This window comes from Vanessa tameamea, chromosome 2 (assembly GCF_037043105.1).
Source record: "Vanessa tameamea isolate UH-Manoa-2023 chromosome 2, ilVanTame1 primary haplotype, whole genome shotgun sequence".
Lineage (NCBI taxonomy): Eukaryota > Metazoa > Arthropoda > Insecta > Lepidoptera > Nymphalidae > Vanessa > Vanessa tameamea.
Window position 1 is genome coordinate 9,556,492 of NC_087310.1, and position 14,280 is coordinate 9,570,771.

A 14,280-nucleotide genomic window follows, 5' to 3' on the forward strand; every position below is an offset into this window, starting at 1 on the left:
ATTTCGGTACAATTTGATTTTGTTATAGTTGTTAAGAAAACTCATTATAATTTTATTTCTCTTCGTATGTATTAATAGTGTTACGATTCAATTTTTTACAATTTTTAATATTTATTTAACGAACTACTTATTTGATTGCTATTTACATAAATGGCTAAAGCATTTTTCTTTCGTTTATCTGTCTTACATGCAAACATTATCTTTCAATAAAGTTTTGTCATCGTAATTTGCTAAACAAACATATAATAATATGAATTCCATAATTTTATTAAAACTATATCAACTAAGTACGTAAGATCACAGTATTTTATCAATTGCTTTTATTGTACAGAATCTGTTAATCAAATTGTTTTATTTGATTAGTTTGACTTTTTAGCCCTCTGAAATTTAGGGATAGTAATTTAAAAAAAAACGTAAGACTAAATGAGGACTGAGACTGACTGAGAGTTTAAAAAGAAACGTTGAAATGCAAATCATTAATTATTACTAGTAACCTATTCACTAATAACTTTTTATTTTGTGTGACACGTAGCTAACGGTTAAGTTTTTGCATCGGACACTTTACAGCAGGATTACGGGATAGTGGAGCTTGACGTTTTATGTTGATGTGCTTAGCCCACTTTATGCCAAGCCGCCGAAACCGGATTTATATAAGACATTTTACTGTCTGACAAAAATATCAATAGTAAAATCTTCTCTTAAAATTTTAATGAATACTTATAATTAGGCTGTTATTTTCAAATTTAAAAGACAAATCAAGACAGCGACGTATGTGCATCTTCGGTAGCACTGAGTTGTCAAATCATTTCCTATCGAAAAAGGGGTACATAATTTCCTTACTGAGCAACTGAAAATTATACTTCGAAAATGTATAAGAAGCGAAGAGGCAAAGATCCAAGTCTCTTGATTTTTATAAGTAGTATTTTATATTTTTAGAGGTTTTTAATTACTCAAATAGCGCTTAACATGATCTTCATGTCAGAATTGTAAAATTAAAACAATTGAATTGACAATTTAAATTGTAGCGTTTTTTTTTAAATATTATAATTTTATTTTTTTATATAAACGAAGATAGAGGAGTAAGGCAACATCGTGGCAAACCAATCCCTAAAGAAGACAATTTTAAAATTTATTTAAAAATTCGCACTATTCGTCAAGTACGTTTAAACTTTTCTTATATATTACTTGGTAAACACCAAGTAAAAGTATTCGTTTATTACTATTCAAAATGCTTTGGTAATTCGACCTCATATTCTTTTGATAATTTTATTTATCAGGATTTGACTTCAACGCCAGGGGTAAATATATTTTATATTCCTATATTTTTTTAAGACTGTTTAACATTAATCATTAAGACAATTATAATCCTATGTTAGGTGTACATTCTAATCGCTGAAACAATCTTATGATTTGTTTTGCAAGCTAAAACATAAATTTAGTGTCCCCTTAAATTGCTATCCGACATACATTTAAATCAGAATGCAAGTTTGAAGTCGATACTATATAATTAGACGTAGCTACTGTCATTATTGTGCATAAATCTACGTACATTGCTTGTATCTATATATGTATATTGTTTCTTAAAAAACAATTTTTGGGTTATAAACGGTTTTGGGTAAATTTTCCACGGTCAAATGTGTAAGATAAATCGATGTTTTCACCATTGCCTAATTGTTGGTGTTTTCGCAATAGCCTTAAGGGTTGTCGTGAAAATTCAATTTATGTAATTATCCTACGACATATATAGATATATGTACTGAGTTAGTTACACATAGGTGAAGTTAGTATAAAATCAGAAAAAAATATATATTTAGTTTCATTATTTTCCTAATATTTCTACCCCAAGAAAGGGATTTTAAAAAATTCGTATCGTTTCCAATGTTTATAAGCACACGCTAAGCTAGAAACCTCTACAATTATATACTATTGATGTATATAAATAACTAACTATTACTAATTTAGGAACAGAAAATCAGTATTTTATGCTAATTTAAACGTATAGGTTCCGCTAAGGAGTAAAATGACTAATGCGGCAAAAAATGTTAACAAAATTGTATGATATTTTGGATAAAGTTGGGTAAAAATTATTATTTATGGATTTGACGTAGAGTTTCAAATTTGCAGTTATTTTGCTAATCATTTTTGTAATCAACAAGTGAAAATACGCCAATACAAACAATCAGATGAATTGGAGTTTATTTTTGGAAATTCTTTTTGGACCTTTTTCGAACTACAACCTGAAGAATTCGATATAAGAATTTTAAGCGTCTCTCTCAATATTCCTTTTATTTAATATTTGGACAAGTTTTTATTAGAAGTCTTAAAAAAAAAATTGTTAAACGATATATTTATAATTATAACTGCTTTTTATGAAAGCTCGCCGTTTAGGATTTAATTACGAAATATGTTCGTTTAAATATAATGCGGCATCCTGAAAAACTTCAAAATATGCTTTTATACATTGTATAATGTCACAATCATAATATTTTAGTAGAAATTTATGAGATTCGCAGTAAATCTTAAATCACTTAAATTTAACCTCGTTTTTGAATGCCGACGATGAAAATTGACGGAGTTTAACTCAGGCCTCGGTCATTACCGTGCCATGCCGATGGGAACAAGCATAGCGTACCTATGTCATCGTCGACTCTGGGAATCGCCGGCGGTAGGCCGTTCATTGTGTAATTTACCTAACAAGCCATGCTTAGAGTTTGATGGTATTAATCGTCGAACCAAATGGACAGTTGAGTGAAAAACTGTTTGAAAATATTATAGCTTTATTGAAAAAAGTGTTATTCAAATAAATTTAAATAAATCATAACGTCTTTATAATGAAAAACAAAAGGATTTCCCACTAAGGTCCCACCGAGATTTGAACTCGGATCGTTGGATTCAAAGTCCAAAGTGCTAACCATTACACCATGGGACCGCGACACTAGCGCCATGAAAGTGAGGATTAAGTTCTTCACGTGAACATGCTAAAATTAAGAAAAACAATAAAATTAATACACTAAACATTTGTTTTTATCAATGTTCATTATTAATTGATAATATTCAAGACAGAATTAATAATTCGAATATGATATGCAATTAATACGAATACTTTTTACATGTATTATATTTAGATTGTATTATTTTCATAATTACATTAATTGTTTGTGAATTTACAAGATAATTTTCATATACTTCCCTTAATTGATTACATAAAGGGCAGCCGACTGGGATGCTTGCAATACTTGCGCATTCCTTCGGTGTTTTTATTAAAGGACCGTAATATTTGGAGAACAAGGCCCGAAATACGATGAGACAAATATTTGAACTGTTTAGTTTTTAGTCGGAATAATTACGCGTTGGAAACGTGAGCTATTATGAAAGGGTTAGCATTTCTATGCGAACAAAACATGCAAAGACGATAATTCCACGTTTTATAGAAAAGGGCACAAGCGAGATCTATCAACAAAATTCTTAATACAAAGGAAACATTTCATTCTTATTCAAAATCAAATAAATTAGATTCAATGATTATATATGAACCTACTACATAATATACACTATCGCCACTCAAAATTTCACGATTTAAAGATTTGTATATGTTTAAAACTACATATTATAGTAAATTATTTATACATTTGAAATAAATGCTTATATATAATATGTGTTATTTAGCTTGCTATGCTACAACTATGCAATTCATTATTAAATATTAAACATATATGCTATGGACTTAAATAAATTAAAAGAAAACAAAAAATATCAATAGGATATTTTTTCATCTTTATAATATTTTAACACAACTGCACGAAATCCATTGTAAGAGGAATCGCATAGAACAGCTTTTATTTATTTCTATAAATTAATTTCGATTTACGTATTACTACACTGATGTTAAACTACGTTAGAGATAATACTACAATAATGACCGAATTATGCTAATGGAGCAATGCAATTAGGTTTGATATAATAATAATCATTCTCCTATCATACAATTCATCCATAAAGATATATTCCTGCATTTTCATAATATGTCATTTTGTGACAAAGTTCTATAATACAAGGGGTATTACAAACCTTTGTTACTCTTTTAAAACTAATAATATACACTATACACAACTAACTATCCTTCCTGACTTAACACGGGTAAAGTAGAGATAAAGGTTTATTCCTTGATAAATATTTTTTGATAATGTTAGTTAAAAATGATGTTGCCTAGCCTATAATTCCGTCTGTACTTAATCTACTACAAGATATATTACCCACTTATATATTTATATACCTCACTCCTCCCCTATTTTCTAGTGAATTTCATTTATTTTATTTATTAAAAATAAGATGACTAATATACAACATTTCTTGATACTAAAAAAGGTAATAGACGTATATATAATTCAACTAAATACTTACGTACTTCATAAAGGTAAACTTCAATAATATTCGTACAACAATTATTTATAATATAATAATAAACAAATTACGAAAATAATATAAATATTTAAGAACGGTAATATTCATTTCTTAATACTTTTATGATCTGATTGAAACAAATCGAAACTAACAGGTTCAAGTGGAGTGAAAATTACGTATTCCAAAAAGGAATAAACGTTGTACATGTTCGGCCGCAGTGGGTGCGCGAAATATTATACTAGTTAAATATTCAACTTATATTTTTTCCAGAGAAATAATGGCGTAAAAAAAGTTTCAATGAGATTTATTTTGCGGAGAACTTATTTAAATATTTTTTTTTGATTACAAATTATTTATACAAGATTACGCTTGCTCAGTCAATAACAGCATTTAAATGAAAGCCTTCTCTCGACTCGAGGAGGATTTCGGAGCTTATATCACGATGCTACTGCAATGCAGGTTATATGATAGATACATATACATATGAGGCAGATTTATGTTTTCTCGCAACAGGTCTACGCTAAGCGCGATGATTTATAAACATAAAATTCAGTGACGCTCACCTGGGCTTAAATCTACAAGCTTCGGATAAGATTTACGATTTCTAACTGTGCCTGCACAACTCAATGCATGTTATTCGTTTAATAATAATGATTTTTATTAGGTATGTATATAAAACAAAGTCAATGTCGAGATACTGTAAATAAATTATTCCACCCTTTTAAAGTCGCACGCCCACACGCCGCCTCAGTCCCAGATCCCTCGTGTACACTACACTATATTGAGTTCGTATGTGTTCATATACAATATAACATCTATCTATTATTATATATTTTATGTATATTTTTTTATCTTTTAATATTTTTAAAATTGCTCATTGGCAGGAACCATTTGTTTGACGGTAAAAATATATTTTCAACAAACGGTTTGTTCCTGTTTAAAATATCTAGTCACGTTTATAAAGTCGATAGCCGAATTACATTACTGACATCATCTTTATAAAACCGATGTATGTAATTTAGCCATAAATACGAACCCATACCTATTTCTGATACGATTAAGGTTCAATATCGAAAAATAATAAATGAACGAAAACCTCTTTGCTACTTTAGGATGTATACCCGTAAGCCTTTGCCTTCATAAAAACATACACATATATATATATATATATATATATATATATATATGTCCAGGCCATTGATCCTAGCCAAATATAATGTAGTGTTTCGTGCGATTGTTGATTGATCGTTTTTTTTTAACACAAGAGCGGAATATCTATTACATAAATATATTCAATTCCGAAAAAGTGGAATTATTATAAGGAGGTGAAATGTCGATAGAAATTGCCAAAAAACCCAGGTCCCACCGAGATTTGAACTCGGATCGCTGGATTCAGAGTCCAGAGTGCTAACCATTACACCATGGGACCGGTGATATCACAGCTGAAATAGGGCTAATATTAATGTTCGGTATTCAAGTAGCAGTATATGTTTTTAATTTTTATTATATAAGCCGAAGATTTCATTATTCGGTGGGAATAATCATATCATACAAATTCGATTCAATTGACATTACTTATATGGTATCATAATGATAGAAGGATTACATAGTGCACATATAATTATTACGATGGTACACATTTGTCTTTATTTCATCTATTACTCGGTTCGTAGGCATGTGCTAATTTTACGCTCACTTACACCGATTCTACAAGCTCGTATACGTAGACACCATTATAATTCCGCTATTCCGATAAACGATTTAACAATGTAATGAGGCATTAAGCAAAAATCTGTGTCACTTGTAACTGTGCGACCAATATTTACAAATATTGTATTCTAATTGAGAAAATATGATTAAACTCGCAGGTCGTCCGGGAAACTTTGCGTTCATTGAACAGATTTTTACTAATTTCGAAACCTATGACAGGTTTTGTTTTGATTTCATTGTAAACTGACGAGGTCTGTTCGCACGTTTTATATATATTTTTTTTGTTTTATACAGTCTTTGCGCCGCTCTCTATCCGGCTAGTAACTTCTAGTAAATTTCAATCAAAAATCATCTTTAATTTTCTGCACATATAAGGCTGACGCTCTTCAAAATAAAACCATAACCGATCTTATATGTGCAGCTATCGTCCCATAATCACTGGGACAAAAATCGGCTTACGCTATTAATATATAAGATTATTACAATTGCCATATTGTTTTATACAACATTTTTGACATCTCACGTCACTAATCTATATTTAAAATAATATTTTAAATGCAAAAGCAACATTCTCTGTTACCTCTTCACACTTTAGATGATGAAACTGTAAAGGAAAGTTATATGTTAATTAATTGTTGATAGTTAATTGTACGGTGTATTTATATAAATTGTATGTATCACTCTCGAAATTAATTAATAACGTTTTTCTTTATTGGTCAAGTTACGCAATTAATGTAAAACAATACAGTAATGTAAGATAATGTTATAACAATGTTTCCGGTTCCAGCGTATCCAGAAAAAAACGCTTAACTTTCCCTCCAATGTTTTCTTTTTTATTATAATGTTGCCCGCTTCAAAAATCGTAGCGATAACAATACCGATGCACCGATTTAGATAAAATGTGGTATGGACTTTGAGTCCCGGGGTACATTTTTAATTCAGCCCTCGACGGGTGAAATGGGCGTGACGGTATGTGTACTATAGATAAAGTTTTTAATGAATTTCGCGCGCAAAACATGTTAAGCCGCAGGATCAGCTAGTTAACAATGAATTAACATTGATATTACAAGCGCAATAAATAAAAACGTAGATATTAATTTAATTTCCTACAAATGAAAACGTGTTAATTGAAATAAAGTATATAAACTCAACGTGAACAAAGTTGGACTTGTATCTGATCATGTGTCAGATAGACGGGTAAGGCTGGGCAGTCTGCCAAGTGAACACACTGCTCAGCGCACTAGTGTAGGCAAGAGTCATGGAGTGGGCAAATGGATAAGTAGGGCTATTCTGTAACAAAAAACGAATCTCACCTCAGAACACGAGTGTGAAATGTCAGAATGTGATATGTGACATTGACTATAATAATTATTAAGTTTATAGGATACACGTGTCAATTTCATGCGATTTGCTAATAACTCCGCTATATTGTGCACTACTATGAGTTTATGATTAATATATCTTTTTTTATAATAGGTACAACACTATTGCACTTAAGTAGTTATTTCCACTATAATTTTGCTTCCAAAATTCCGATAACAGTTTCGTCGACGTTCAAAACGCCATTTTTTCACAAATAAATCCTTAGTCAATATCATAGATTAATCAAGCTCTCAACCGTCATATAGATATCGCGTCAATTTGCTGTCAAATGTTGTTTATTTGTTTTTTTTTCCTGTCATGGTTGGAATAGAGTATAAGTCAGTTGTCAACAATTCACGAATGAGATACGAAGTGTATTCTTACAGAATCGCACTGTAGGTATTCAACACTGACGTGTGGATCGTGATTTCTGATTTTACTTTGGCATGTCCATCATTCAATTTTAATTTAGAATAACTTTAATAAACTGGTATGTGTAGTAAGTCTTAACTAATATTATAAATGCGAAAATTGTTTATTTGTTTCGCTTTCACGTCCTAACAACTCAAGTAATTATTACTAAATTTTGCGTACACGTTTTCAAAAGTACTTACATAAAAGGACATAGGGTACTTTACCAATGCCTGACTCCGCACACGCGGTCTGAAACTACGCGCAGTAGGTATTATTTACCAAATTAAATCATAGTGAGTATCTCCATACAAAGTATATGTGTATATTATTGGCAATTAATTGTGGTAATTAATATTGACATTTGATCATTACACTCCCCCTCACCCCCTATTTAACATTTCCCTTTGAGATACAATAGTCGACTATTATTGAATATTAAAAAACATAATGGATATCAATTAAGTTAATTATTATCATCAAAATTAAAAGACTATTACTATACTATATGATATTTCCTGTAGAAATAATTGAAATAAAGTGTATAGTGTTAAATTTAATTATAATGTAATCAGTCAGTCAGTAAATTTTACATTAAGTGTTCTATAGATTTAAAACTATTCATTTGTTTTTGTACAATAAAATAATAGCAATTACACATAAGATGTAAAATAAAAACTACGATGACGAGGACGTAGTTTAATTGCTCGAAGTCTAGATAATACCTAATAGATGATCATAAGGTTATATAGTCGCTGTTTCGAGATGCACATAATATTTGCCCTTGTATATTACAAGTAGGACCGGGCGACCTTGCGGTGCATGACCTCACAGGATCTAGTTGCAGGATGCTTGATGTTTAATGACTGAATCAACCCTTTTATTTAAAAAAAAACGTCAACAATGTCCTAGAAATTGTTTATTTGTACGGATTAGAACTCTATGTAATACTAATATTATTTTATTATTTCTAATCGGCACTGATTTTCGAAATCCCTTTTGTTTTATATAACTATATTTTATATGTAATTTAAACTTATTTGCATATTATGGTTCAAAAATGCTTGGTTTTTGCGAAACGAACTAATAATAGATTTGTTATAAAATGATAAATCATTTAACTATTGTTGAGCGACCCTTATTTCCTAATATTTAAGACAGATATTTTTTAATATTTAAACATTCCGACATGGATTTTTTTAAAATGCAAATTATTAATGAGTTTTAAACAATTAAAAGATGTGTTTACATATGCAATTACTGGGCAAGGTTTCTTCGTAACGTCTTCAGGTCATGGATGAGCACGTAATAATTTTGACTTAACAACTAACACGTTAGTCATGGTAGCATTGAAGATTATTTCATCGATGTGAGATATTATGCAACCACATCATGGAATCATAATTAGATTTAATTTATTACATGCCAGTCTCAAAATACAATGAGCGCTAATTATGGACCAAATTCTGTATAGATATTTAATAATGGTTGTAATAGCTGGCGTGACATCCGACGTATTTTAAAGGCTGGTATTTTTTAGGTCCATCCGTGTATTGTGATCCTTGTATCTGTTGCATGTGGCCGCTAAGTTATTTATCTCAGTTGAGTGTGACGCGCTCTGAGTAGCCTCTGTTCGCGTACCTTCGTGATTACACGTAATCAATCTTATTATCTGTAACTATAATACGCCAGGAAGTCTTTTTGTTACAAAACCTTCATGTTTATCTAGTTTTATGTAATTGTAAGTAAACTTGTTATGCTAAAGATGAATATATTTAAAGTCATGTTTTGATAATATAAAAATACGTTTGAAGGTTTACAAAAAACATTTATGTATTTAAAAAAATATATAAAAATCTCATCAATTTTTTTGGACGTAATTCCACTTTAAGAAAGAACAATACAGATATTTCCGATACTGTCTGTTTTTTTTGTCGAACAAAAACAACTACCGATTACCAATGGCTATGGGAAAAATATGAATCAGCATACCTGCTAGGTTCCACAATAAGCTTTATCTAATCTTTTGAAATAGGAAAAAGCGCTAGCGAGTCTGCCAAATACTTTAAACTTAAAAAACGACTAGACACTTATTTTCCTTTGTTAATCTATTGTATTTATATTTTTAATGTTAATAATATTTGATAACAGAATGCATGACGTCGCACGGCCTTAACGTAATTTCAAGCCACCGAATACGTAAAAAGTTTTTTTCTAATTTAGTTCTTACTTTTATTATGGTATAAAACTAGGTATATAATTATACGAAATGTTTGTTTCATTTTCAACAGTTTATAATTTTATACTAATATAAAAACCTGCTAAATTTATCTTTGTTTTTTGTTATAAACGTGTTATTCAATGGAACTTCATTGGAACCAGGCGCAGCAGGAACGATTTACGAGGGTGAAACAGTGCAGTATATCTAGTTATAGTAATATTATTGGTCAAATATACAATTGCGGCGATTGTATTAAGCATTTTTATAAGCAAACCTTAGAGCACTTTTAATTTTATGTCTGAATGTACCGTATATAATATATTCTACCGCCAAGCAGCAATACTTAGCTAGAGTTATTGTACTCCGGATTGAAGGGCGAGTGACATAACACAAGGGACATAACGTCTTAGTTCTCCTGGTTGTTCATTGGTCAAGAGATGGTATATATTTCTTACAATGTCAATATGTATAGGCGATGTAGACCAGTTACCGTCAAATTGCCCCCTTAGTTTTGAATAAAAAAAAAGTGTTATAAACGAGTTCTAAGCATACCTGCTGTTATATATACTTTGAATAATAATCGACTATGATGTTTTTGCTGTATCGATGGATGGTTCTGTATGTGTCACTACTGCTAGATACAAATGTTGAGCCATCGTATGTATTTATGTAAAAAGGTACCGCAAAAAATATAATGATCTTAACTGCTTACGGCTTTGAACTATTTCAAGGTTAATGGTAATTTTTAAGGTAACGAATTGGGAAATTATCCTTAGAACTATTTCATATGTTTTAATATGTTTTCAAAGTGTGTTTCTATTTAATAAACTAGAGACACACTTTGAAAATAAAAGAAATTTTTATTTTATTTTATTTATAGAAATCCTATATAATTTAATTATCAATTTACATTAAGTTCCTTATTAAGGAACATCATTTTAAATAAATACTTATTTTAAACATATACATTGATATGTTTGTAATAAATATTAAGAATATTTTTTTATTAAACTGAGTAATTTACATCTGACCATACCTACGTATCGCATAGACTATCATTATTTACTTAGACAAAGCTTTAGTTTTTTTAACTATTTTACAACTTAAAACAGTCATGCTTAGTCGACAGCAAATTTATAAGACGAGCAGATTGACATTTCAATCACAAAACTGTCATGAAATGATGTCTTTATTACAGAATAACGGTTTTTTCAAGCACATTGCGTGTAAAATCATGGCGTTTATAAATGTACGATATTATTACATAGTCGTTCAAGATTACTTCTTCAGACACAAATTTTATAGAGAAGGACTTAAATGGGTCCACTTTTAGTACACTTTATTTTACTCAGTGAATTGAATAAAATTATTATGTTGGTTATTGCTTTGTTTCATCTTAAATAAATAAAAGTAGCAAATGGGCGAGTGGTCACTCATTTCTTTGCAAGCAAATAATTAGTTTTGGTTAAAGACCATTGGAAAAAACAAGTAAATCCTGACCAGACAACGATTTCAAATTGGGCTAACAACGCTGAGTTATAATGTTTGTTTTGTTCTTAATTTGCGTTTACTTGTCGTTAGGCTGCGAAGTAAATCGAGAGGACATCATGACGGACTTTACGGATTGATGCTTTCTTTCTTCCGTTAAGTTTTTATTCAGAAATATTATCAACTGAATTCTGACACTTTTTCTTATTATTTAATAATGCATATTTCAAAAATAAAAATCTTCTATACTTAAAATATCCTACGATTTATTTAACTGTACAAATAAAACCTTAAAAAACTATATTCTTATTATCAAATCTAATATCAATTAAACATTAATTTACATTTCACAGTAACGTCAAATTAATTAATAAAGGTATGTATATAATATAATATACATTTTTGTAAATATTTATTGTCCAAGACCATTACCAAAAATATTTCTCTTTATCTTTTCAGTGCCATAACTTTACTTACAGAATAATAACTATGTAATCATAAGTAGAAACTATTTAAAACATCTGTGGATAAGACGGCAGGTGGTATATCCACTGACATAATTATATCATATAGAAAACGTAGTACACCAAGTAAATGTAAAGTATGGCGGTCGACACCATTAGGTCCATCTGTATACAACGGTTGTCACGTTTAAAGAATGTAGGTGCATAAAAATGAGGAATGCAGCGCGAATAACAGCTCCATCAGGCTCTATTGAAGATAACGCATTGATTGCTATAATGACGCGTCTATTTCTTCACATTCCTGCAGAAAGACTGATCGCTTATATGCTTTATATTCATTGACAATGCCGTAACTGTATTAAAAATTCTAATACGGCGGTATGATCACTTCAACGCTCCAATAAGCATTATGGTTACCGTCCATTATTTGTTATAAAAGGGAATAAATAAGCCACAGATAAAATGGCTTTAGTTGCTATCCTATGTACTTGTGTGTATTTATACGATTGTCAGGAAGGTCAGGAAGGAAACATTAAGACTTCTTCACACGCTATTTTTACTAAAATTGGGGTAAAGTTGTATAAAGGAATGAGTAATAATAAACAGTATCGTACTTTAAATTTTAAAAACAATGAATTCAAGGAGTGTCTTAAGCGGTGTTACGAGTTTACGAAAAGTGCCTCGAGTCGGAGGCTACGAGCCAGTGTGTCGAGTAACGGGACCGCGCGGGCGTCACGGCGCGAGCTGCCGCGTGCGATACGCTCTAGCGCGGTCGCCGCCACGCTACGACTCTCATTGTAATAAATATAACTTGAACCTTACACTATTCCAAGGTGACTCATAATAAAAACACCGAAATGTGCTAAAATAACTACTATCTTGAACTAAGCTTAATTTGTTAATGCGTCTTGTTCGAGGCAGGTGCACACTGATTTTTTTTATTTTGTAATATAATATTGAAATATGTACTCGTTAAAGATCTTTCTGTATTTTATATTTATTTATGTTATAATTTATTTCATATTTTATTGTAACGACAGGAGAAAAACTATTATACTAATACAGACTACTCCAAATAAAATAGATAAAGTGTGTGCAATCCACACACGGTAGAAACGGTTAAAATATTTTTCCTTTTTTTTGTCTCTATGCCATGATGCATTTTCGTTGATTTTCAAATCACAACAATTGTAAAGAAGTTTCACTTAAAAAATAATACAGAGTTGATACAGATGAGTTCTAAAGTAGAGATAAACAATGGATGGGCGAATGCAGCCTATAACAAAATCAAAATAAAAATATTCTTTATTCAAGTAGGCTCATATAGGCACATTTGAATCGTCATATTACAGACTTGAATTAAATTTAAAGCTACCATACTCTAGCCAGATAGACAGATGATCTGATGGGTTTATTTTTAAAGGGTATTTAAATTATTCAAATAAACATTCTGTATATATTAAATTTAAATATTTTATTAAAATTCTATATCAGTAAAAGTGCTAAACTAATTGAAACGGTTAAATCGCATCATAACAATTCAGTGTTATCGTTAAGTGCAGCACACGGTTAATGCTGCGGTTTCATATCATCTCATATCTATTAAATACCTTTAGGACATTATTGGGTGATATATCAAAATATAGTTTTTGAAAAACAATTATTTACTTACAGGATATAAATAAGAATATATATCCACATAAAACTATGTATTTTTACATCGCGTCAGCGTGGAATATTAGAAATAACGCTTTGTGCATTTTCTCTTGGGTTTATGGTACCGATTCTCTGACAACAAAGATAAAGCTAGCCCTCCTGCCACCAGATGAGACAATACGACCGAGTGTTATGTGTTTTAGAAATATAGTGAGGTTATTTAAGATCCATAACAAAAATCAACACAAAAAGGTCTGTTGAGTCAATAATACCGATATAGAATTTCAAATGACAAGCTGTAAATAATAAAATAATAAGGTTTTGCTATTAATTATTGTTTCATGATTATAGAGGAAATGTCTTTATCGTAAAAGCCGTATGTATTCAACGCATAGTCAGCTAGACAGTATGTAGGTATTTAAAGTAGTCTTCATTCTAAACGTAGACAAATTTAGACTTTCATTCATCTGACCACTTTCTCCGACAAATGCCAAGTCACCCATAAACAATTTACAGAATGTGGGTCACCTTGATACATATAAGGCTTTGTGAATAATGACGGAAGAT

General features: G+C 30.4%; 1 protein-coding gene and 2 non-coding genes across 4 annotated transcripts in view; all 3 read right to left on the bottom strand.

Annotated features, from left to right (window-relative positions):
- The window catches only part of LOC113394700 (uncharacterized), a 47,178-nt gene that overhangs the window by 8,785 nt on the left and 24,113 nt on the right, over nucleotides 1-14,280 (bottom strand). The gene's annotated exons all lie outside the window — the stretch shown is intronic.
- Trnaq-uug (transfer RNA glutamine (anticodon UUG)) lies at nucleotides 2,858-2,929 on the bottom strand. The gene has a single exon. It is a non-coding gene; the product is annotated as a tRNA-Gln (tRNA).
- Nucleotides 5,759-5,830, bottom strand: Trnaq-cug (transfer RNA glutamine (anticodon CUG)). Its single transcript has one exon. It is a non-coding gene; the product is annotated as a tRNA-Gln (tRNA).